The sequence below is a fragment of the Girardinichthys multiradiatus genome, chromosome 3, assembly GCF_021462225.1.
Source record: "Girardinichthys multiradiatus isolate DD_20200921_A chromosome 3, DD_fGirMul_XY1, whole genome shotgun sequence".
Lineage (NCBI taxonomy): Eukaryota > Metazoa > Chordata > Actinopteri > Cyprinodontiformes > Goodeidae > Girardinichthys > Girardinichthys multiradiatus.
In genome coordinates, this window is record NC_061796.1 from 13,367,427 (window position 1) to 13,392,726 (window position 25,300).

General features: G+C 38.7%; 1 long non-coding RNA gene across 1 annotated transcript; it reads left to right on the forward strand.

The window, feature by feature from the left end:
- Window positions 1-1,932: 1,932 nt before the first annotated feature.
- LOC124865378 lies at window positions 1,933-20,411 on the forward strand. Its single transcript, XR_007037561.1, has 3 exons — window positions 1,933-3,636; window positions 3,710-4,043; window positions 19,810-20,411. It is a non-coding gene; the product is annotated as an uncharacterized LOC124865378 (long non-coding RNA).
- The last annotated feature ends 4,889 nt before the right edge of the window (window positions 20,412-25,300 follow it).

The following is a 25,300-nucleotide window of genomic DNA, read 5'->3' on the forward strand; positions in this document are numbered from 1 at the left end:
CTGCCTTTTGAGTTCATAAAGTTGGCAAAGAGAGTCCAGCTGTGTGTAATGTAAGTACAAATCCAGCTGCTCTGTGAAGGCCTTAAAGGTTTGTTGGAGAACATTAGTGAACAGCTTCATAAAGGAACGCAGATTATAGGTCAGGAGTAAGGTTCTGGAGAGGTTTTAAGCAGGGTTAGGTTATAAAACATCTCAGAGTTCTGTTCAATCCAATATCTCAAAAAACAAAAGTAGACAAAATACCAACACACCATAGCTCGGGTCATTCTCTTCTCGGTTTTTCTGATCCTTTCATCAATTTGTCTCATGAGTTGTTGACAGGAATTTTATCCTTCTTTAATCCTTTCAATTATATTTTCTACTCTTATTTCAGTGTGAAATGTTTTCAATTAAATGCATATAATGTAATTTCCTTATTCTATTGTTCTATTGTCGAAAGTTAAAGTTGAATTTTTTTTCTGCTGGGTATATAATACTGAGCTTAAACTCATTATCTCTCAGGGTCCTTTACATTCCATCAGTAGCAAACAGTTTGCTTCATACATTTATTTATTCATTATTCGTGTCTCTTGACACTAATTATGACATTACAGTCAGCAGGGATAAATCAGGACTGCTGCCTTGTTCAGAAGCAGCAGCTTCCAGTAGATCGTTGCACTCTGATTATTATTATTATCTGGCTTTATCCAACCTTCAATAATGATGTTGCTCATTTTGACACTGATACACTCCTGTTTACGGAGCCTCTCCTTGAGTTTCGCACAGTAAATTGCCAGAGCCTCTTTGCAGGAATCTTTGCTCTCCATAAATGTCGCAGCTCCATTTCAAGACATTTATGAAAAAAAAAAAAAAAAGATGCTATATGTTACAAAGTCGCATTTGTGTTCTTCACCATTATCATCTTTCACCGTCTCTCTGTCTGTCCAGATTTATCCTTTCTTTTCTTCCTTCCTACTTTTCTCTCCTTCTCTCTCTTGCTCCCTCATTCCACACCGCTAGTTTTTAATCACTGCTGTAATTGGCAACTCCCTGCTGTGCTTGTTCACATACAGGCATTTACACACACACACACACACACACACACACACACTCCTGCTCTTTCTAGCTGCCGCAAATCCCTCTGGCAATGTATGTGTGTGCGAGGGGGGGCAGGGGGTGGGTGTGCAGGCGATATGGAGAGATAAGGATAATGAAAGAAGGAGAGTTTCAGAACTGCAGGCCAACTCAACAATCTGTCTGCAGTGAAGCACTGTGTGGAAGTGGAGCTGTGCGGCCAAACTATAATTATGGAAGAGAAAATAAATCATTTTAAGACTTATTAATGAACACCACATTGTGATGTAGTTACTGAGAAAGCTAATGTTGCTCAGTCCATTTAAGAAGCAGCCAGTGTTGGGAACCTATTAGAAATTATAGTTGTGTTATTAGGTCACAATAAAACAGCAGTTTTATGTTTACCCAGCACTTTCTTTATTGGTGTGCATACATTTGGCATGTAGGTCCTTACAGGTCTAACAGACATATAGAGACAATACCTATGTCTGCTTTTTGTTTGTCGATAGAGTAAGGCAGAAGAAAGTCTTGAATTTGCTTTGAAAAATGGAAAGTACATTCAAAGAGTTCGGTTTTGGTCCCATCTGGCCAGACTATCTTCTGCTGGTATTTCACTGGCTTGTCCAAATCTTCTGCAGCAAACTTTAATCAAGATTCAACCTGCTTTTTATTTCCCAGTGAAGTCTTATATTCTGAGTGTGCTTACACATTAAGGTTTAGTGCATTCTTTTTAGTTTTAGGAAAAAACTGCACCTATTTCCAGGTCTTCCCAAAGCTCTTTGCAAGTGCTTCTTGGTTCTTGAACAACTCTTTAGATTATTCTTATGACTCCTGCGTCACAAATCCTACAAAGGGACCCTGGATTTGTCTGGTTTCTGGTAAAATTATGTTCTTTTTTTATGGTTCCAATGGCGCTCACTGGATGATTCAGATGTTTAGAAATGCCAGCGACAACCATTGCTATCAGTATGTTTCATAACATTAAGACTTTTCTGGGAAGGTGTCTTTGCTTTCACCAATCGTAGCACTCTGTGCAATACTTTGGTAATGAGAACCCATCATTTCATATTAAACCAGCTGATAATTTGCAAATAGTGGCAATAATGCTTTATAAATACTGACAGATTTCAGCTGGTTTCTTGTCTTTTTATGCCTTTTTGCCCATCCCTTTCTTCATGTGTTTAATATTTATTTTACCTGTTGTATTTTGTCATTATTTGTTTCTAACGCTGTTCTAAATTCAGGCCCCTCCCTGTGTTAGCACCCCATGTAAAGAATGTGCTAATAGCTTTAAAATAAATGTATCTTATTGCAGTAGAATAAATCCACCCTGAAATTATTTTTTAAAAATTTCAAGCTTAAATTTGAGCGCCTTTATTCAATGGGAGAAATTTCCAAAATTCTGAAATAATGGTGCCACACTTTTTGGCACTCAAGACAGCAACTGAAGACCATTTAATTATTTGATAGTTTAATATACATTCTTTTACAGTTCAATGATTACAAATTACTTTATAAATTGATCCGTGTTTAAGAACTCTTAACTGGTACTCCCTGACTGACTTTTCATGGTTTACAAATATGGTGTGACACAGAGGCCCTTTACTCTTAGCCACTCAGACAGAAAAACATGCCATTTAACTAAAGCAGGAGTTGGTTACAAGAAAACAGCTACTCACTGAACCTTGCCCAGTCAGAGCAATAAAAAACAACTTAAACTCGACAAGCACCACTTGACGAGGACTCAAATTTATCTTGCCACCACACAAGATAAGGCAGATAATAGATTTCAAAAGCTCAATGTTGTCTTAGGTTGACCAAATCTTTATAGGAACCATTAGATGCTAATATTTTCCATATAGAAGTTCTTCTGGATGTATGCCAAAAAAAAAACTTTTCTGTCCTACTACAAATGCGAACAAGTGAAATTTACTAACCTCTAGTGAGGATTTAACTGGAAGCAAGTCTCCATAACAACCATTTTTCTTTACACATTTTTATCAGGCATGCCAATAAATATAAAGGAGCACTGTAAAATATATATGGTCTGGACATTGTGATAAAAACAGGTACCTCCCCCACTCCATCCCCACTCCAGTTGATATCCTTTTACACCCAAATAGGTGTAGGTTTATGATGGTGTGTGTACAGTTTAGCAAAAACATTCTTCCTACTGCCAGTAGATTTAGATGTTAAATGATTTGTGTTGTTTGTTTGTTTGTTTGTTCATTACAGTAAATAAGGCAGGCAGATTTACTTTCTCTTAATAGATAGTAAATCAAGGTAAAATGAGTATTAATTTAGAAATAGAAAATGGCATGTCAGAAATTATGTATACCCTTTTTAATAATCAATGGAAACATCTTCATTGCCATTACAGTACTTAAACCTTATTGCTGATTAGCTCGCTGCATGTTTTTGTCAGGATCTGTGTGCTGTTGTTGTTGTTGCTCTGTGCTTGGCCTCTAGGTGGCTCCGGGGTCGTCAGGAGTGATGGCAGGTGTTCCATGTCCCACTAATCATCCCTGGAAGGTATTTATGATGGTTGCCGCCAGCAGTTCAGCGCCAGTGTTGCCCTCAGTGGTATTGACTCCAGCCATAGTTTGTCTACGCTTGTCTTTGTACCTTTTGGTAATTTTGTATTTGCCTCTTGCAGACTGGATTACTATACCAGACCTAACCTTTGAAGAATCCTAATCTTCCTGGATGTTTTGCTACTGGAGAAAGGGTTTCCTAGCCATGAGGATTGTATTCGGCTTACCAACACTTTGCTTCCTAAGGGACTGCTGGCGGCCAATCCGACGGAGCTTTTCCTGGATCAACTACGAACCACCACAAGCAAATCCTGTCCACCCTCCCACATTATAACATCACCAGCCGAACCTCTGAGTCACCTTAAGTGAGTCCAAGTTCCTACCAGCTTCATTCATCTCAGTGTGCAGTTTCCATTGCTGACTCGCCCCTCCTGGCGGATCAAACTCAACCTTTTAGTAAGACAGATTTTGTTATTTTGTTAAAATAAACCTTTGTAAACATCATTTGGTCTCCTAATTGCTTTCTGCATGTGGGTCAAATCTATCCACAAAACCATGACAGTTTCCACTGATATTTTTACAGTTTGTTTTCAGTTCCAACTGTTTGAGATTTAAAGGCTTCCTTACCATCACCCTAATGCTTAGCTCCCTTCACAGGTTCTCTGTCAGGTTCAGGTCGGGACTCTGGGTGGGTCGCTCTAAAAGTATTATTACTTCTACTCAGAAAAATCATGTTGGTAAAATGAAATAACTTCTTTAAACCTAAATTTGTCAGGGGTATGAATAATTCTGGCCTTTAATTCTACATGTATCTTGGTGATGTCCTGTGGATTTAGGGAGCAGCTGAGGGGATGTGCATGTGAAGTGGCAAGTTGGTGTGTGTCTAAATGCATATTTCTGAAATTCTCTGTGAAATTATGCTGTTAGAGGTATATTTGTGGGACATCATATGAGCTTTTATTTGCTTTATTTCAGTTCCATAAAGTCCTTTGGTTTGTACCTGGTACATGGTAAAAAATAAAGTTTAGGGAAATGATTTACGTGGACAGTTTCAGTAAAAGGATTTCTCTCTCTTTTTAAGCTAATGTCATTCATTCATTTCTGTACCACTTGTTCCATAGCGGGTCGCAGGGAAGCTGGTGCCTATCTCCAGCAGTCTACGGGCGAGAGGCAGGGTACATCCTGGACAGGTCGCCAATCCATCACAGGGTAACACAGACACATATAGGGCAAACAACCATGCACACAACTTTTAATTTGTTTTGTTTACATTTGATCCTGAATGTAAACAGTCAGTCAGCCATTTTCTACTGCTTATTCCATAGTGGGTCGCAGGGGAGCTGGTGCCTATCTCCAGCAGTCTATGGGCAAGAGGCAGGGTACACCCTGGACAGGTTGCCAGTCAATTGCAGGGCAACACACAAACAACCATGCACACACTCATTTATACACCTAAGGGCAATTTAGATGGACCAATTAACCTAACAGGCATGTCTTTGGACTGTGGGAGGAAGCCGGAGTACCCGGTGAGAACCCACGCATGCACGGGGAGAACATACAAACTCCATGCAGAAAGATCCCTGGCTGGGAATTGAACCCAGGACCTTCTTGCTGCAAGGCAACAGTGCTACCAACTGCGCCACCGTGTAGCCCTGAATGTAAACATTCAGTAGGAAAAACTAAACCATGAATACAAATATTTTTCCTAACATATTCAATTGATGACACTGTTATTGTTAGCCCTAACAATCCTTTAAAGTAAATATAACTGGAGCTTTTGTTTGGTCTTAAATGACTGCAGCAAAGAGTGGCATCTTGAGCATCTTGTTTGTTAAACTTTACTGGGACTTTACCCAGAACATTGTGCCTTGATTAAACTGAGCTCTTCAGCAACAGGATTAGTATGTGAAAAAGCACCTCATGCCTACTGTTAAGGATGCTGGAGGATCTGTGATTTTGAATTTAAAAAATCTGGTACCCTCTAAAGTGTATTGAAAATGGGTCGCAAAATCAATGTTCTTCCATTGTAATTTTAGTCCCAAGACATAAATCTTATGGAAAGTTATCTTTCTTCTTAAGAGAAGAAATATAACTTTGAACTCTGGATGCTCCAGAGAGATTGTGCAAAGAGGGATGGTCAAAGAGTACATTCTCTGTCTGCTTCCACCTTGTTAAACATTATAGGATAAGACTTAAAGCTATGCTGTTGCCAAAAGGGGGTTATACAAAGTACTAAAAGCAGGGGTACCAATATTTGTGCCACGTGTGATTGTGTTAAAATATTTACTTCTTACTTGTGACCCTTCTTCAAGACTCCTTTCTGCAAGTGATTTGCTTGATACATTGTAAACATAGTATATGTTTCACTATATACACTATATTGACAAAGGTATTCATTTGCTTATCTATGTAACTGAAATCAGGTGTTCCAATCACTTCCATGGCCACAGGTGCATAAATCCAGCACCTAGGCATGCGGACTGTTTCTACAAACATTTGTGAAAGAATGGTTCGCTCTCAGGAGCTCAGTGAATTCCAGTGTGGTACTGTAATAGGATCCCACCTGTGCAACCAGTTAAGTCATAAAATTTCCTGGCTTGTAAATATTACACTGTCAACTATCAACTGTATTATAAGAATGTGGAAGTGATTGAGAATGACAGCTTCATAGCCACGAAGTCGCAGGCCATGTAAACTGAGCAGGGGTAGCGGATGCTGACGAGCAGAGTGTGCAGAGGTCACCAACTTTCTGCAGAGTCAGTCGTTACAGACTTCCAAACTTCACATGGCTTTCAGATTAGCTCAAAAGCAGTGCTGACCAGAATCCTGGCCTCAACCTGATAGTACACCTTTGGAATGAATTAGAGTTGAGACTGAGAGCCAAGTACTTCTTGTTTAGCATGAGTCTATTACCTCACAAATGTGCCTCTGGAATAATGGTCAAAAATTCCCATAAACAAGCTCCTAAACCTTGTGGACAGCCTTCCTAGAAGAGTTGAAGCTGTTGAAGCTGCAAAGGGTGGACCAATGTTTGTCATGATCTATGGGTGTGAGGTTTCAGTTCATGTTTCTGGGCCACAGGTCAGTATTCCAACATGATAATGACACCAAACACACCTCCAATATGACCACTGCCTTGCTAAAGAAACTGAGGGTAAATGTACTGGACTGGCCAAGCATGTCTTCAGACCTAAACCCTATTGAGCATTTGTGGGTCTGAGATGTCGTCATGGAGGAGTGAAATTATTCCAGTGGCAACCTGTGAAGCTAAAGTAAACTCCGTGCCCAAGAGAGTTAATGCAATCCTGGAAAATAATGGTGGCCATGCAAAATGTTGACACTTTGGGTACAATTAGGACATTTATACCTAGGGGGTATACTCACTTTTGTTGCCAGCTGTTTAGAAATGAATAGCTGAGTGTTGAATTATTTTGAGGGGACAGCAAATTAACACTGCTATACAAGCTGTACACTGACTACTTTACGTGTCAAAGTGTGATATCTTCAGTGTTGTCAAATGATATGATAAAATAAAATATTTACACTTTTGTGAGATACTTTATATAGACCCAATTCACAACAAATATCATCTCAAGGCACCTAACAAGACAAACCTAAATACAGAAATATACAGTCAATTAAATTAAATCCTATAGACAGAATCAATTTATTTACATGCATTTTTATTTTATTCTTGTATAAAACATTGTAGTTAATTTATTATACCAGTCGGTATAACAAATTGAATCTAAGAAAACCCAGTTGACGGCATTGAGTTGTTAACTTTGAAGCAATTCCTCATACTGACTAACCATGTGATGACAATAGAAAGAAGTGACTTTCTAATAACAACATTGTTCAGCACAACCCGGCTGGGGGTGAATGGCCAACTGGGGTTTTGATACTCTCATACTGACGGTTTGGCAGTAAATGTCTTCTAAAACTAGCACAGCTTCTAACTAAGCCACAGGTACTGGAATGTTTCTGCACACTATAATACAGAAACTTACCTTTTTGTTAACTCTTTGTGTCCGTACTGTCAACACAGATCAATGTTAACAGACTGATAAATTATCATGTGTTACAAACAGACATGCGATGTGTTGGGAAAAAATCCCACCACCACCTTCACGTCTATATCCTTTAATTCAGAGAACTGACCAGGGAGAACATGCCTGTTTGGAGTATGCTGAGGCTTGTTCGACCAATGGTAGCTCACCAGATCCCACACTGTGAGAGCCAGATGACAACGACCGTGCTAAACCCAATGCTAAAGGATTTCAGCTTATCATGCCACATTGGAAGTAGAAAAGAAAGTTTCATGCCTGAGTGTGTTTGTGCATGCATCTTTTATGTGGGTCACCCCACCATGTCTAATGGCCCCTTGCTGTGTGCAGCGTCCTGCGTTGAGCTGCTCCCTGCTGTCACACTCACAGACACAAACAAATGTGTGGGCACAGTGGGGGAGATTTTTGGGGTCTCCCTTTGCCCTAATACCCTCCACAATACACCACTGCTGCATCTGTTGCTTCTGTCCTCAAAGTTTAAAGTTGCTCAGTGTAGAACTAGCATCCCTCTTCTCTCCTCATTAGCTAGATTTTCTCCTCTCTTCTCACCACATCTGCCCACTCCTTCCCTCTTTTTGGCCATTTTTTGTTCTTTCAACTCAAACGATGGGTTATTATTTTTGCCATTTTTCTCAGCAGTTTTTTGTTTCACCATAAGATGACTAGGACTGGATTTCACAAGGTGCAGACATCAGCCTCTTCAGGCCTCCATGATGCATAAAGCTAGCGTATATCTTAACCAGGTGAGCCACTGCATTACGTAGATTTACAACATCATATCAACATTTTTAATGTCTGTCTTAACAGAAAGGCAAGCGTAGTACTGTGATAGCCAGCAAAAATAGCATGGCTGGATCACACTCTAAGTCATTAATGCCGAGCTAAAGTATGCCTAGTTATCTTACACTTTAAAATGTGAAATTTCAAAGTATTTTTGCAATTAGTAGGGTGGAGAGTGTGTTGTCTTTTTTTGTCACATTTTTCCTTCTGCCAGCACTTGTCTATCTAGGCATAAACCAGAAAAAGAAGAAAAAGAGCCTTATTAAAATTCTAGCACTGCAGTTTTATTTACCTCCTTCGTGTTAGAGATGAGGAAAGACGAGGAGAGAAGAGGAGAGGAGGGGGATGGGTGGGGTACAGTTCGAAAAAGGAAGAAGCAAAGAGGAGCAAAGAGTGAGATGCTGATAATTCAGTTTACCACAGCCAGACCCAGCCCATCCCCACTGTGTGTCTATGTGCTGAAGCACGTACACACCAGGAAACACACAAGCAAGGCATACATGTAGATACAATAGGCTAGCCGGGAAGCAGCTAACTTCCCATACAAATGTATTACAAAATATGATCAACAGTATGAAGGTTTACTTTGACCCTCAGAGTGTGAAACGAACTAATAAATACGCAGGCTAAATCTCAGCCGCATAGAAGCTAGTTACGTCACTACATTTTCACACTGCGGTACTGTCTCTTTGTCTGCATGTCGGACAGCCAGCTGTAAGACGGAGGGCGAGAATTATTCTTTTAGCATACGATTTCTTAAACGAACCTAAAGCTTTGTCGTATTTTTGGTTAGTTTTGACGCACCATTGTTCAGATATTGATTGGTGTCATGATGATTAGTGTCTTGTTTGGTGTTTCAGAGGTTTTGTTTTCATCCAAAATGTGCTTGACTGAATATTTACACAGATAAGTGAAATTGTAGTTGCATCAATGTGTGTGTTTGTGTGTGTGTGTGTTCCCATCTTGGCATCACAGTGAGAACCATTTTCCCAATTTCACCATCAAATTGAGGACCGTTTGTACCAAAGTGAGGACATTTTGCTGGTCCTCATGACCTATTTTGCTAAGGGTTAGGTTTAGGACTAAGGTGTGAATTGACTTAAAGTTAGGGTTAGGCATGCACTGGTAATGGTTAGGTTTAGGGTTATTGTCAGGGTTAGAGCATAGAAAGGGTTGAAAATGACAGAAAATCAATAGACGTCAATGGGAGTCAACACATGGTCCTTACTACATATAACAAAACAAGTGTGTGTGTGTGTGTGTTCTTGTACTTGTTGCTGAGTGAGAACCATTTTTTGTATTTTTATCCCAAAGTGAGGACATTTTGACAAAGTGAGGACATTTTCCTGGTCCTCACTTTTTCAAATTCCGTTCTTGGGACAGGGGTTAGGTTTAGGACTAGGGTATGAATTGAGTTACTGTTAGGGTTAGGGTTAGGTATTAACTGGTTAGGGTAAGTTTAGTGTTAGGGTCAGGGTTAGGCACTAAAAATCAAGGAAAATGAATGGAAGTCGATGGAAGTAACCAAAAAGTCCTCATAAAGATAGTAAAACACGGATGTGTTTGTGTGCGTGCGTGCGTGTGTGTGTGTGTGTGTGTGTGTGTGTGTGTGTGTGTGTGTGTGTGTGTGTGTGTGTGTGTGTGTAGAACATCGCATGGATCATAAGACCAATTGTACTTTACATTAGACATAGAGGAGAAATTTAAAGCCATCTTTGTGTTTCCACGTAAACAGGGCAGCCATAATAACAGTGTGATTTAAAATTTGTTTCGGCATATGTGGGGACTTTTTGTTCATATCAGAATCAGAATCAGCTTTATTGCCAAGTTCGTGCATACAAACAAGGAATTTGACTCCGGTACACTTTGCTCTTTTGTTCTGTTTTTGCATTACAGAATATACAAATTTACAATTTACAATATACAATATACACATATATAATAAAAAGGTGCATTTGCAACATCTGTATGCTGTTGTTCTGTACTCTATTGAATGTTCAACAGAGAAACAGTCTGGGGGAAGAAACTGTCTTTGTGGCGGCTGGTTTTAGTGAACAGTGCTCTGTAGCGGCGGCCTGAAGGTAAAGCTCTAAACAGTTTATGTGCAGGGTGTGTGGGGTCTGCAGAGATTTTAGCAGCTCTTTTCCTGACCCTAGACCTGTATAAGTCCTGGATGGAGGGAAGGTCAGCCCTGATTATTCTCTCTGCATTCCTGATTATTCGTTGCAGTCTGGACCTGTCCTGTTTTGTGGATGAACCAAACCACACTGAGATGGATGAAGACAGGACAGACTGAATGATGGCAGTGTAGAAGATGACCAGCAGCTCCTGTGGAAGGTTGTACTTCTTGAGTTGCCTCAGGAAGTACAGTCTCTGCTGGGCCTTCTTTCGAACAGTGTCTATGTGTGAAGACCATCTCAGGTCCTCAGAGATGGTGGTTCCTATGAACCTGAAGTGGTCCACGGCCGATACAGTGTTGTTGAGGATGGTGAGGGGGGTGTATGGGGGTGGTGTTCTCCGAAAGTCCACCACCATTTCCACAGTCTTGAGTGGGTTTAGTTCAAGGTAGTTCTGACCACACCAGTGTACCAGCCGATCCACCTGCTGTCTGTATGCAGACTCATCACCGTCCTGGATCAGTCCAATGACAGTGGTGTCGTCTGCAAACTTAAGGAGTTTCACGGACGAGTCCGATGAGGTGCAGTCATTTGTGTACAGAGAGAAGAGGAGTGGGGATAGAACACACCCCTGGGGGGCACCAGTACTTATTGATCTGGATCGGGAGAAGATGCACCCCAGTCTCACCTGCTGCTGTTGGTCCGTCAGGAAGCTGTTGATCCACTGACAGGTGGAGGCTGGGACGTTGAGCTGTGTGAGCTTCTGGTGGAGGATGTCTGGTATGATGGTGTTGAAGGCCGAGCTGAAGTCTACAAACAGGATCCTGGCATACGTCCCTGGACAGTTGAGGTGTTGTCCTCAACGTCTCACACACACAAACACCCATACACGAAGACAAGGACAGTAATGCTTTGTTCCAGTCCTATTCTTGTCATATCCCGTTCTCGTTACAGAAATTAATTCAGCAAAAAATAAAAAATACACACATCCATGTGTTGAGTTGAAGATATTATCAACATTTTACATGTGGGACAAAAAAATTTTTTTTTTAATAGTATTTGATTAAAGTTTTTTCGAAGCTGTTTTTAAGACCTTTTTTTCTCACCAAAAGACATGTGCATCGATAGTATTCTGTCTGGGACAGACTAACACTCTTCTAATACCACTGCCCCTATTTTTAGCCCTGCTGATTGGAATTCACAAAAGACAACCCAAAAACATTTCTATGAAGCCACAACTCAGACAAAATAAATCTACAATCAATACAAAAATGATTCAGATGCACCAAGGACCACTGGAAAATAACAATTTACTGTTGTTGCCACTGATAAACAAAGAAGCATCTGGGGTTTGATTTCACTGTGGCTTCTATCTATCTATCTATCTATCTATCTATCTATCTATCTATCTATCTATCTATCTATCTATCTATCTATCTATCTATCTATCTATCTATCTATCTATCTATCTATCTATCTATCTATCTATCTATCTATCTATCTATCTATCTATCTATCTATCTATCTATCTATCTATCTATCTATCTATCTATGTCTGACAATATATCTTCTGGATGTGAGGGTGTTTTCTGCTGTGTATAAATTAAAAATAATGCAGCAGAGATGGAGACAGGCAAGCTTTACAGAATACTAATGCCACTCTACGTGTTCGTGTGTGAATATTAGTCCTGCAGCGACAGGCTTACAAACGTGGTCATCGGTCAAGCCTTCATTTGTCACAGTGAGGTTGTTTAAAAACCTCCAGCTTTATCTTGCACATAAAACACCAGAGGGATACTACTTTTTTCAATAAAATCTCAAACATAGTTCAAGAAAATAAAATAAACATTCGTTACAGTAATTGCCCCAACGTTTTATTTTTGTTTTTTTTGGCAGTGACTGCAGTGTTATTTATGTGCTTTTTATTTGTTGTCTGGGTATCGAAAGAGTGTTAGTTTTTCTCTCTTCCTGAAGGACAATGTTCCCATTCGGAGGAGAGTAGGAGTGCAGTGTTTGACACGTTAGTGCTGGCTGATTAGTCGACGCATAAAGAACATGCAGCCCCTCCATCACTATTCAGCCATTTTGTCTTCCCCCGTTTGTGCATATTGGTCGAGTGGATGTTTGTGTGTGCGAGAGAGGCTTTTGTTAAGGTAATGCTTAGGAGAGAGAATGACCGAGGTAGAGCGCACGGTGAAAAATCGCACAGACCACGGTCAAGATGGGGTTTTCTCCTCTTTAATCTGACCACTTCATAATAGCAGAATATTTGTGTTTTTATTCAAAATTTCTACATTTTAAAATAATATTAATATCTAAAAATTTTACATTTTATCTAGAGAGGTGCTGTGTAGGGTAGAGTGTCAGATCAGTAGTTTTGTGTCTTTTGTCTCTTAAGTGGATTAGCACTGTGGTCAGTGAGACACACAGTGAAACTGGCAACCATGGCCATTGTTTAAAAGCTTGTGTCGCCTCTGCCGCTTCAAATCTTTGTTCGATGCTGATTTGTTTCCCAGGAGTTTCTTACAGTCGTTGGGTGGAGTTTGTGCTGATTCGAAGTGTAATCTTTTGGGGAGGGGAGCACAAATGTTTGCATTCCACTGTCATATTTTATTAATTTATGAGCCCTTGAATTGAATATATTCTACATTTAAAGATGTCTTTGTGTACCATTTTAAAGCATACATTTGCAAATCTTGTTTTTTAAAGTGAAATTTTAAAGGCAAATTTAATCAAGATGCCAAACATTTTTTTTTATAAAACATCAAGAGAAAATAATTATCTGTTTAAAGAAAATGCTAGAAATTGGTGTCTATAGTTTTATATTTTCCTCTTATTTTTCTCTCACTAAGAGCATTATATAGCTTCTATACATGAGTCTCATTTATAGTATTACTAAATATGTGCTTAAATATAATTTAGTTGATTTGAATTGCTGTCTCTGGCATTACAAATACTATTTTTGTTACTGTTACTATTTATGTTCAACCTACTATACTGTATTATTCATTGATTATAAATTTTAAGTTCTTGTTCTTTGACTTTTGTTTTCTTTTATTCCTGAAAAGAGCAAAGACACCTTGCGATTTTAGCCGTTATAACATTATGGCTCCCCCTCTGGCTTTCAGGTAGCTTAACATCCAATTTGGTGTTAAGCTGTTTATAACGGTAAAATGTGTTTTTACATCTACATTTTTTCTTCCTAAAAAAAGGAAATAAACATTGAATAAATACTTGTAATTCAGCTGGATTAAAAACAGAATTAAACCCAAAGTAAAATAAATAACGTGAGGATATGTTATTGATGTAATTTACTTTAAAAGTATAACTAAAACATCTTTCGCTTTCCCTTGAACACATTTTATTATGATTTCAAAACCTTGAATAATAATTTCCTGCACAGAAAACTGAGCTGCAAGTCTAAAATGTCTTTATAGAATCAGCTTAAGTTGAGTGGCAATGACAGTGATGAAAAAAGTATATAAGCTTCATAAGATGAAAAGTCAACTCAGGCTCCTTTCATATTTATCAATCACAGTGCACATTTCATATCTCTACAGATAATAAATACCTGCATATTTCAGATTTGTTATCTCTGCCTCTGTACAGCTTATCTCTGCAGGTAATTTGTATATCTTTATGTATACTCTTAACCTTGCCTACAATCGACTAAAATGATAAGATTTCAATAACTGTTTGAAGTCCTTAGTAATACAAGGTGGTGTGATAACAGCTTGAAGGCCTTAAAGTAATATCCAAGTAATGTAGTTTTTTTTTTATTCATATTTTCATTTTTATTTTCTTAGAAGGCTGAAAGTGGATTTATTGTGCAAAATGCGTTGTGTGTGGTGGTGTTGTCAGGTTTCTGTAGATTCTAAGCATTTTTTTAGAATGTATTGTTCTGTTTTGTCGGCTGAAAAATATTATAGTAGAGGGGACTTAAGTACAGGAGTAGCTTTACACCAACTGTGAAAATTTAAACAGGAGATAAGAGTAATCAACATAAACTGGGGGTGTTTAAATGAGAAATAATTTTACGAGCAATAGAATAAATAAAAACTTTTTAAAAAATTACAATTCATACTATGATAAAATAATGGTAAAATAAAAAAGATACAAATGCATTTATCTTCTTTCACACAGAAATCAGAAATAATGTGAATTTTTTTGTTTTACATGACATCAGTTCAGAGTATGAAGGGGCTCTAGGTCTGTGATTTCATTGAAATGACTCAGTGTTAAGTCAAATGACATTGAAAAGCAGTTTGTTATTTTTTTGGTTGACTCAGTCATCATCTCCTTTACCATTCAGCTCTGTTCACTTTGAATGTGGCCTGTGCTGAGGACCGTTATTCATGACCAACTGTGTGTGCAAACAGAAAAGTGTTATTGTCAAGGTGGGTGTGTGTTTGCATTGGCCCTTTTAAAGAGAGGTTTCGCCTCCACAATACACTGATGTTGATTTTTCACTCGTTCTCTTTCTATCTGTATCTTGAACACACTCCCTGTCGTAAGCACACACACACAATCACAAAAGCTAGGCGGACCCATGCAGGATCAGTCATGCTAGAAGTTGTCAGTTTGATATTGTTGTCTATAAGCTGCTTTGGAGCAAAAAAAGTTCTAAGGACATTTCCAAATGGTTTGTAGTAGTTGAGGTTTTCTCACTGCTCGCACAGCTCAACTCAGTGAATCACTGAAGGGGGAGGGCAGCAGCTCATTCTAGTCAGTCGCAGCTCAAATGTGAATAGAACCAGCAAGTGATTTGCTAATGACAGAGTTCTCAGTCTTAATAAAATGGACGTAACAAGCCAGTCCTTGTTGGCGTTGGCATGTTTTAGAAGGCTTCCTAAATTGATTAGCTGAAGGTGAACTGGAGGCGGCCGTGCAGGATGTTGTTTCATGCGGTGGAAAGATGATTTTAAGATAAATGAGACACAGCTGTTGTAACTGCTGCTCCACTGCTTCAATCTGCTTGGTATAACCAAATAGTAATTATTGAACTATTGTGCAACAAAGTGAGTGGAAATAATAAGCTTTGTCATGATTTATTAAATGCATTTGAGCAGAATCAATATTGTCTCCTCATGTGAATCGAGGACTCACATTGTTCCAGACACACTTTTAACTTGCAATCTTTTACAATATGCATTTATTTTGATATAGGAGTTATATGACACTCTGTTTTTATAATAAATTGAAATAATGTCAGGCATAGACTTGTATGAAATGTTCAGGGTATGATCATCTTAAGAATACCATTGCTTTTTTTTTTTTTACTGAACTTTACTACTAAAGTAAAAGTAACATGTTAATTATTACAATTTAACAATGTTATCTATAAAAATAATAATAATAATATAAAATAAAAATATAGAATAAACTATAACTAAATTTATTGGTGAATTTTAAGTGATAATTGCACAGTATATATTACCCTTGTGTTGCTGTTGCTCATTAAAAAGTAGCAAGTAGATATTTATGGGGAAAACAGATGCTGTTTAACAGAGACGCTCATAGCCAATTGTAATTTTAAAACAACAGAGGGATACCTGGTGCTCCTTTAACTTCTACTTAATGACTCTCTGTGTTTGTGTGACCATAAACATTCACAAAGAGACTAAAACAAAAAAAAAACAGCTGACTGGCAGTGCACAGCAACTGGTGTGTGGAGGGGCACATTTGTTAGTTTATAATTCATTCAGAAAAATCTGGTCACACTGGTATTTTCTCTGGCATAACGTTGGGACTTTAAAGCATAGCAACGGTATAATGGAAACCGATGAAATGGTAAGTCTTTTAAACCGTTGAAACTTGTTACTAGCCCGTGCTTAAGGTACATAAACCATCTAAGGCCTTGTAGAATAACCAATAAACCAACATGATAATTGTCTCCCATATTTGGTCATCTCTTCTTCTCTGTTTCTCAACACTAAAGCTGTTCGTTTTCCGTTGGCCTGACTTAAAATCCCAATAAAGCATCTGAAACAACACCTCCCTTTTTATTGCCCATCAAACTAACATTTACACTCTCTCTGGGCATGTTGAAATCACGTCTTAGTTTGTACTGATATGAGAATAATAACGATAGCTATTGTGCCCTGCTGTGGATGTGACACAAATGGCACATAAATCCAGATGTGACAGGCTTTATTAGGCAGCTGCTAACGATAATCCAAGCGATAAATGACTTTGAGGAGCTTTAAACCCCTCAGCTGCAGTTGCTCTCTCTGTGAGAAGTTTTAATTTCAGCATGTCATAAAGAGATGTAATAAAATATCAGGAAGCTGTGTGACAACTTTTCAGATTCAAATGTTGATTGAAACCCAACACATAGAAACTATTTCTGTGTTGCTTTTAGTAAAACCAAGTGGTTCTACTAAAGTCATTAGGAGCAGCATAACACTTATGAAGTGGAAAAAAAAGAAGTTTAAGCATACAGCAATGAACACAGTCTGTGGCCCTCAACGTATTCAGGCTTGCTGCGCTTGTCACCGTGTCGTGCTGTTTTGTAAACTTGTGATGGATTCGAAGCAAGAAATCTCAGCAGGGTTTTTACAGGAACATCTCAGTACCTGCACATCACACAGCTGTCACTGGGTTTCAGCTGTCTCTCAGACTTTCAATTTCTCATCCCAGAGTCCGCTCTGAGTGTTTTCTCTCTGCACAGGATGGATGCAGGATGGAGGACCTTTTACCATGGCAACCACTAATGCAGTATAGATGCAGGGACTGCTGCTGTAATAACAAGGGATGTGGGGAGAGGTAGGTGAAATGTCATGCGGGCGTCTTAAATGAGTGCCTTTGATGTGTAGTGCAGTGAACTCTAAATCCCATTTGGCTCCATGGTGGAAATCAGGTTATTGTTTCCTGTATTAGTTCAGAGCTGCCGTATTCTTTCTGTTCGGTTTCAATTCAGCAGAGTGGAGCCAACAAAGGAGTCTCTCCTCAACATGGCGTCCTGCACCGCCTTACAGCCATCCCTTCATTTTTGTGTCAGCCTCTTCTCAGTATTGTTTCCTATATCGGCTTAGACTGCCCAACCCGAATAATCCCCCTGTAGTCTGAGGTAAATATTTGGTTCATGCAGTGTCCTCTCACCTTTTCAAGGATGGGATTTTTCTGTCCTCCTCTTCACACACTGGAGTGCATTTAGGTAAGTTTAAAAAATATCCACCAAGCAGGTTAACCTGGAATTAATTTAATTGAACTTTCTATGTAATCATTTTTATTATAGATACACTAATTGAGCAACAAGAGTTTAAAATAGATTTATTTTCCCATGATCAGCTCTGATCACTGATTGGCAAGTCAAGAGCAAAAAAAACTTTTTGTCATCAAAACTAAGAAGGCATCAATTAACTGCGTGAACATATGCTATGATGAATAAATGGGGTTAAACTACTCATTCAGTTGCTGTTGGATCCCACAATACTAGCTCTTGTCAAACAACCTACAGCAGTTTCCTGTTTTCATGTAAGAAAATCACAAGTTGGTATCGGCCAGGAAAAGCCTGATTGATACATCTCAATTTATTTTTATCTTTATATGCAGTTATAAATGTGGACATGAACACTATTCATTAATATCAAATGGCCTAATTTAGAACATAAGTAAATGCATTATTAGATCATTTTCAGCTGACACAAGGCCATAAGTCAAGGACCTCCTGACCATAATGTCTAAAACAAACATTTATTCTATGCGGCCTTGTCAGTAGCACTACCCTGACCTGCTGTTACTGCTCTTGCTATTTATATATATATATATATATATATATGTGTGTGTGTATGTGTATGCGTGTGTGTTTGTGTGTGTGTGTGTGTGTGTGTGAGTGTGAGTCCCTGTGTGTGAGGGCGTATTTGTTTTGTCTGCCCCTATCTATAGCTTTGAGCTGCCCCTTTCTTTTACAGGGAGAGAAAGAAACCACACCCCTTGGGCCTTAGCCAATTTCTCTGTCTGCGTGTGTGTGTGTGTGTGTGTGAGGTAGTTTGCTCTCATTGGGATTTGAGGATTGATGTTGGAGTTTGTGCGCCACATTAGTAGCTACAGGACACCAAATACACAGAAAGTTTTATTAGTCATGATATGTCTCACATGAATGAAGATGGACTATATACATGGAACAATGTATACGCATCTAGGCCCACACAGTGGTGTTTTATTTGGCTTTTACACGCACACATGAATACAAATGAATATAGAAAAAAATGGTATGGAAAAGACAATTACAATATAACATTTTTATGGTATGATAATCTGAGTAAAAATTCCACGGTTTTATAGTATTATTATACTTTATGTAAATATGTATGATGTGGTCTAACTGATTTTAGAAAACGAAAGCAACAATTATTCCTAATGCTGTAACAATAATATATCTTATATTGATTGTCATAGTTATAATAACATTGATAACATTTGTTTAAAATTGAAATACCCACTAAATAGTTTTTTTAAATAACTGTGCTCTTTGTTTAGAACGCTACTTACTTTGCCATTGTGCCTTTTCTTCAGTATAAAAAGCTAATATTAGCCGGGTAATTAGCCGGACTACAGAGATGCCGCTCTGACCTTGCCGACTGCACTTTCAAAACTGTGGTACCTCAATGAGAGTGCTAAGTGGCGCTCCTTTAGTCTGTGATTTCTTGTGACCGGAAGAACACTTCGGTCACTCTGAAAAAAATCTCTGGTCTTATTGAAAGGGCTTGAAAATGTAGCAACGGTATGGAAAATGTTGCTGGTTTAAAACTGTAACTTGTTAAAACTTTGGCATAGCTTCACACCGATAAGCGGCCCATGCCTACAGCATAGGGACAAAAACAAGTCTGTTTCAGTAAGATTCACTTTTAATTGTGTAATAATGAGCACAATATTAGCATGGACAGTCTAAAACCACATATTGTTTATGTGCTCAGTTTCATTTTGTAATGTAGACTTCATATATGTTTTACAAAATGTAAGGCAAACATGGAAAACCGTTTGTCCACTTCTAACACGTGTGTTGTGTTTTTTAAGTTAACATTAATGTGATTTCGGTTCCAGAACAGTTCTAGATAAATGATGGGAAGTAATGAAAATATATTTATTTTGTCCTGGTCATTAAAACAATAAAAGCAGTAATAATGATACACATTACATATATTAGATGCACAGAACATATTTATTTTTTAAGAAGATTGTTGATGTCCCGCCCGACTACGCTTTTGTGTTTGCTTTAATAAATAGTTTGTACCGATCTCTATCACTACATTTCAGGTGCACAGACTCTGCGAGCTCCTCGTCATGCCTGGGCGGAAGATGAAACGGTACCTCCAGCTGGAAGAGCGAGTGCTGTGTGGGCTTCCTGAAGTGGTGCAGCACTGGGTCATTGAGAGCCGCAGTGCATACTTGGGAACAGAGCAGCAATCTGTGTTATTTCAGCAGCAGCCTGTCGGATGAAGGGCCCTTCCATGGGCATTATGGATTAATCTTTGGCAGGATCTCAGCTGGATCAGCCCAAAAATGGGATGTTTAACCTCACATGTAATAGAACTTCTGTGATAAAGCAGGATAGAGAGGATTGAATGTGACCCACATTGGGATTGTGTTCTAAATGTATTACCTTTATTGACTGTTTATGAGGGTATGTGCTGAAGGGTACATTATATGCTCTGCCAATCCACAATGATATTCTAAAGAAGCCATCGCATCACCACTTAAAAAAATAGATGTTAGCTAATTTTGAGCTACTGCACTATTATGGCTATTATTTTTTAAATGCACCAATCAGACACCCAGATCAGAATTAGCAATGTTTTTTTGTTGTGTTTAAACAGTGATTGGTTGGTTACTATACTGAAAATGTTGGTCCCTTGCCCCCCCCCATTCATTGAAGCTAAATTCCACCTATTTGTGTTCTCTAAACTCAACAGCCAAAAGCATGTATTTTTATGCAATTTCTTGAGCTTAATAAAATCAGAGAAAGGCTTGCGACATGTGCTTGCATGGATAAACTGGGATAATGTAGTTATTTCTTAATTTCAGTCAGATTCCAGATATCTATTTATATCAAATAATCTGCAGTACATTTTTTCTCTTTTATGCAGTGCAGTCCTTAGTAAAAAAAATTGAATTGGTCAAAATCAAATCCTAAAATCGTCCTGTAAGATCTAATAAGAAAAACAGATATAGACATTGGCCAGGAGAAGCCTCATCTGTGCATCACTAGTTTTTAGCTGTGTATACAGTATTAAATGTAAAAACAAACCCTATTTGATCCATATTAATTATTTTATTTAGAACATGAGTGCGTGAATTATGAGATATTTTTCAGCTGACACAAGGCCATAAGTCAAGGACCCCCTGACCAGTGTCCAAAACAAACAATCCTTCAATGTGGCCTTGTGAGAAGTGCTTCCCTGACCTGCTGTTACACTGTGTCTGTCCCTGCTGCTAATTTTTCTTTTTTATTTGTTATACTTCTTAGACAAAAAAGAAATGGTATCAGCAGGTCAGATTTAAAAGGAAACTGGAAATTGGTTTCAGCCAGGAAAAGCCTGATCAGTAAGTCTCAACTGCTTTTAATATTATCAGGCCGCTTATTTCTCCTTTTTAATCATTTATCAACATTCTGAGCTATGCAGTAACATTTATTCCACCACCTTTCAGTCAGCTTCATACATGAACACAGGTTCACACCTAAAAGCTCCCACTGTGGACTTCTCTTGTTGTAAATTGTTTGTTATGCAGGCCTGAGTGGAGAGTCATTTTCCTGTTGAGCTTCACATCACGGAGTCAGTTTTGACAGGTCTAAATACAAAAGGCAGGAATCATATGTACACATCTAGGTTTACAGGGAATACATTTTATGATTTCAGTACAGTGCCTTGCGAAAGTATTCACCCCCCTTGAACTGGTCAACCTCTTGCCACATTTCAGGCTTCAAACATAAAGATATAAAATTCTAATTTTTTGTGAAGAATCAACAACAATTGGGACACAATCGTGAAGTGGAATGAAATTTATTGGATGTGTCAAACTTTAACAAATAAAAAACTGAAAAGTGGGGCGTGCAATATTATTCAGAGCCCTTGCGTTAATACTTTGTAGCGCCACCCTTTGCTGCAATTACAGCTGCAAGTCTCTTGGGGTTTGTCTCTATCAGTTTCTAACATTGAGAGTCTGAGATTCTTGCTCATTCTTCCTTGCAAAACAGCTCGAGCTCAGTGAGGTTGGATGGAGAGCGTTCGTGAACAGCAGTCTTCAGCTCTTTCAACAGATTCTCGATTGGATTCAGGTCTGGACTTTGACTTGGCCATTCCAACACCTGGATACGTTTATTTGTGAACCATTCCATTGTAGATTTGGCTTTATGTTTTGGATCATTGTCTTGTTGGAAGATAAATCTCCGTCTCAGTCTCAGGTCTCTTGCAGACTCCAACAGGTTTTCTTCCAGAATGGTCCTGTATTTGGCTGCATCCATCTTCCCATCAATTTTGACCATCTTCCCTGTCCCTGCTGACGAAAAGCAGGCCCAAACCATGATGCTGCCACCACCATGTTTGACAGTGGGGATGGTGTGTTCAAGGTGATGAGCTGTGTTGCTTTTACACCAAACATATCATTTTGCATTGTGGCCAAACAGTTTCATTTTGGTTTCATCTGACCAGAGCACCTTCTTCCACATGTTTGGTGTGTCTCCCAGGTGGCTTGTGGCAAACTTTAAATGAAACTTTTTATGGATATCTTTGAGAAATGACTTTCTTCTTGCCACTCTTCCATAAAGGCCAGATTTGTGCAGCGTATGACTGATTGTTGTCCTATGGACAGACTCTCCCACCTCAGCTGTAGATCTCTGCAGTTCATCCAGAGTGATCATGGGCCTCTTGGCTGCATCTCTGATCAGTCTTCTCCTTGTTCGAGATGAAAGTTTAGAGGGACGGCCGGGTCTTGGTAGATTTGCAGTGGTCTGATACTCCTTCCATTTCAATATGATTGCTTACACAGTGCTCCTTCGGATGTTTAAAGCTTGGGAAATCTTTTTGTATCCAAATCCGGCTTTAAACTTCTCCACAACAGTATCTCGGACCTGCCTGGTGTGTTCCTTGGTCTTCATGATGCTCTTTGCGCTTTGAACAGAACCCTGAGACTATCACAGAGCAGGTGCATTTCTACGGAGACTTGATTACACACAGGTGGATTCTATTTATCATCATCAGTCATTTGAGACAACATTGGATCATTCAGAGATCCTCACTGAACGTCTGGAGTGAGTTTGCTGCACTGAAAGTAAAGGGGCCAAATAATATTGCACGCCCCACTTTTCAGTTTTTTATTTGTTAAAAAAGTTTGACACATCCAATAAATTTCATTCCTCTTCACGATTGTGTCCCACTTGTTGTTGATTCTTCACAAAACATTTGAATTGTATATCTTTATGTTTGAAGCCTGAAATGTGGCAAGAGGTTGACCAGTTCAAGGGGGCCGAATACTTTCGTAAGGCACTGTATGTTTTCTTGTCTCATCACAAACAAATTAAACATAAAAAAGCGACACTGCTTGTTTGTACAGAACAGTTGCAAAGACAGTTAGCAGCCTTTCATTGACTTCACAGATTAGACATCAGAAGGAATTTCCACCGAAGATAAATCGGATTCTAACTCTGTGCTCCTAATCCAGACTCGCCTGTCACGAGACGATGACCCGCGACAATCCGGTTGTGATTAAACCTTATGGTAACTAAAGCTTAACTCGGAAACTGCATGGTCACTCTCTCTTGGGTTAGGGTTAGGTTTTTACTGAAACTTGCATGTTATTTGTTTGTTTTTGGATTACATTGAACTAATAAACAACACCCTACATTGATCATAACATTTGTTTCAAAGCTCAGGCAGTAGCTAGAAACTGAAATATGCTGCTCTTCGAACATATGCTGCAGTAGAACAGTTCTTTATTTAAAATTCAAGCATTAAACTGAGACAGTGATCCCAAAACTCAGTAATATTAACATCTGCAAGTTCTTAGAAATGCTCTGTTTAGATTGTGTAAGGAATGTTTTAGCACTACAAAGGTAGGTATGTCTTTTCATGAAGGAGTTTACAAGTACTTCCTGCTTTATAGTGGTGCACTCCAGAGAAGGTGAAGGCTTTAATGTGCAATTGCCATCTAACAAAAACATGATTATGTCAGACACTGCACGTACCATTCTCTCTGTTCAAAGAGGCTTTTGTGATCATATATTTTAATGCACTTTATCAAAGATTCCCTTTTTAGCTTCTGAACCCTTAAACAAATGTTGTACTGTTTGATATTTGCTGTACATAGTGGAAAGACTGGATTTTCGTTGCTTTTATAAGGACATGCAGATCAGCAAACCTCTAATCACAAAAACCTCTCCACTGATTTATGTTTTAGACTGTAATTAAAATGTGTGAATATGAAATCATCTCGTTTTCCAGAAGTAACTCACAGCATCATGATTTTTTGCTTTTCTGGTTGTGTAATCCTGCACCCGTGAAGTCATGTGACCTCAGTTTTGACTTTAAACCTCTTGGCTCTGTGTTTACCGAAGTGACAGCGTAATTCTCAGTGTGGTTTGAAAGCAGTTCAAAAATGCAATCAATCATGTTGCAACCTCATGTCACAGGGTGGAGTCCTGTTGCTGATGTGCTTGACGCGTTCCCGTGACGCTCCTGTAAGGGCGCAGCTGAATTAACAATTTCAGACAGTGTTAGGCTTTCAGCACTATTCCATCCACGCACTGTAAACATAGGTTAATGAAGTAGCCTGTAGGCAGACGACAGGAGAGTGCGTTACCTTTGTTTGCTGGTGACATTGCCACATGCTATATGAAGGGACTTCATTGGCTCCACACCTTTTATTTCAGCAATTAAGAGACCAACACTGATGAGGGGACTTGCAATGCATACTGAAATTTTATTTGAGCGCCTCTCTCCTAACTGTATTAATACTGAACCACATAAAAAATCATCTGAAAATTAAAAGCTGTGATCTCCAAATAAAAGGGAGATCACACTATTTGCTTATCTATGCTCTCTAATGGGTTTTATTGGCTCAATCTGTTTTCCGGTGGAGTTCGGAAATAGGCCCATGTTAAATCTGAGGCCGGAATAGTTTTTGAAGATGTGTTTGAATGGTTTGATCGGTTAAATCTGTAGCTGAGTTAATTGCCAAAACTTCCTCACTCAAATACTACAATACTCCAATAATTGCTAACAGATGTCACATATTTGCCTTAACATGTGGAATTTGATTTGATTCTGCTATGTTGTATTTTAGTGAACATTGTCTCAGGTGTCTCAGACAAGCACGGGCTCTCAAGTTGAGCCGTGATGCAGGTAATCCACTCAAGGAAGCTGCTCAGACCTGCTTAACTACTTGCCATATTGCCTGCAGAAATAATCAGAATGCTTTATTTTTTTCTAAGGAACAAGTTGTGAGAAAAACAAAGCCTGCTTCTGATTGTCACAGACATTTATCAGTTGAATATCGAATATCTGTGAGTTTACCAGAGTGAATCGTTAACAAATAAACAATAAACAAACAATTTTTGAGTGTATTTTATTGCACTGTGAATGAGTTTAAATGGCTGTCTGACCACTACTATATTCTGTATTGTTAGTTTTAAACACAAGTAGTAATATCTTTCTACGCCACTAGTTGCCAAAGTTGGGGTTAGGCACTTATGGATTGTAAAAAAAACTATGTCTTGGCTGCCAAGTCTGTTAGTTTTGTGATTTCACCCCTT